The 259-nt window shown below is 74.5% G+C and overlaps 1 protein-coding gene across 1 annotated transcript in view; it reads left to right on the forward strand.

Annotated features, from left to right (window-relative positions):
- Positions 1-259, forward strand: part of SYAP1 (synapse associated protein 1) — a 60,788-nt gene that overhangs the window by 17,527 nt on the left and 43,002 nt on the right. The gene's annotated exons all lie outside the window — the stretch shown is intronic.

Below are 259 nucleotides of genomic sequence, written 5' to 3' on the forward strand. Positions count from 1 at the left end.
GCCACCACCAGGTCCTTCCCGCCGCCCGCGCGGGCCTCGGGGTGCGCGGCGCCCTCCTCGCCCACCTTCCTCTCCGCCCGGCGCTGTCCCGGCCCACTCCGGCTGGTGAGCTTGGGGTCTGCAGCGGTGTTTGTGCGATGTTCCGAAACCAGCGCCTAAAAACGGAATCCTCCGGCCCAGGCGGCTCCCGACTCCCTCCACTCGGGACGCCCTTGGCCCCAGGCCTCCCTGGGCCGGAGGCTGCTCCCCCCCCCCCCCC

This window comes from Tupaia chinensis, unplaced genomic scaffold (assembly GCF_000334495.1).
Source record: "Tupaia chinensis unplaced genomic scaffold, TupChi_1.0 Scaffold000567_1, whole genome shotgun sequence".
NCBI lineage: Eukaryota > Metazoa > Chordata > Mammalia > Scandentia > Tupaiidae > Tupaia > Tupaia belangeri.